The sequence below is a fragment of the Myotis davidii genome, unplaced genomic scaffold (assembly GCF_000327345.1).
Source record: "Myotis davidii unplaced genomic scaffold, ASM32734v1 scaffold332, whole genome shotgun sequence".
In the NCBI taxonomy this organism is placed as follows: Eukaryota; Metazoa; Chordata; class Mammalia; order Chiroptera; family Vespertilionidae; genus Myotis; species Myotis davidii.
The window spans coordinates 7,148,497-7,149,150 of NW_006285779.1; the positions used below are offsets into that span (position 1 = coordinate 7,148,497).

Sequence of the window (654 nt, forward strand, 5' to 3'; positions counted from 1 at the left end):
CCTAGAAAGATCCTCTAGCTTCTGAACCAGAATCACTCAGATGGTCTGAGGGTCTCCAACCAGCCCCAAGGGACAGGTCAGAGCTTGGGCCAGATTCCATAACTAGACTAGGGACAATGATCAGATTCAGTTCTGGTCTCCCTGAAAGCATTCGTACACAGCATGAAGACAGAGGTACACAAGTTTCCTGGGAGTCCACAAGACAAGAATCCTGCTAAATTTTTATCTCTTGAAACTCTTATTATTATTAATTCTTAATAGCTAACATTTATTGAAATACACCAAGAGTGCTCTATCCAGAGCATGTCATTTAATCTTTACAATAATCTATTAGGTATGGACCATTATCATACCCATTGTACAGATGAGGAAAATGGAGACTTATAGAAGTCGGTTGATTACCATATAGCAGAGCCAGGATTTGAACTCAGGATTTGAACATAGACTACTTGTACTTGGATCCTTGTCCCAGGTCTGCTTGTAAGGGAACCAATGAAGAGACATGCAAATAGGCCTAAATGGCAGAGGGTGAATGTTGAAAGTATTACAGATGTCCCCCTTCTCCCCACACTGACTCCCCTCCTCCCTACTCCTGTCCCCATCCCAGGCCTCTACCCCCCTATTGTCTGGGTCCTTGGGTTTTGGGGTTTTTTG

The 654-nt window shown here is 43.6% G+C and overlaps 1 protein-coding gene across 1 annotated transcript in view; it reads left to right on the top strand.

The window, feature by feature from the left end:
* Positions 1-654, top strand: part of PIK3AP1 (phosphoinositide-3-kinase adaptor protein 1) — a 96,541-nt gene that overhangs the window by 73,168 nt on the left and 22,719 nt on the right. The window lies entirely within an intron of this gene.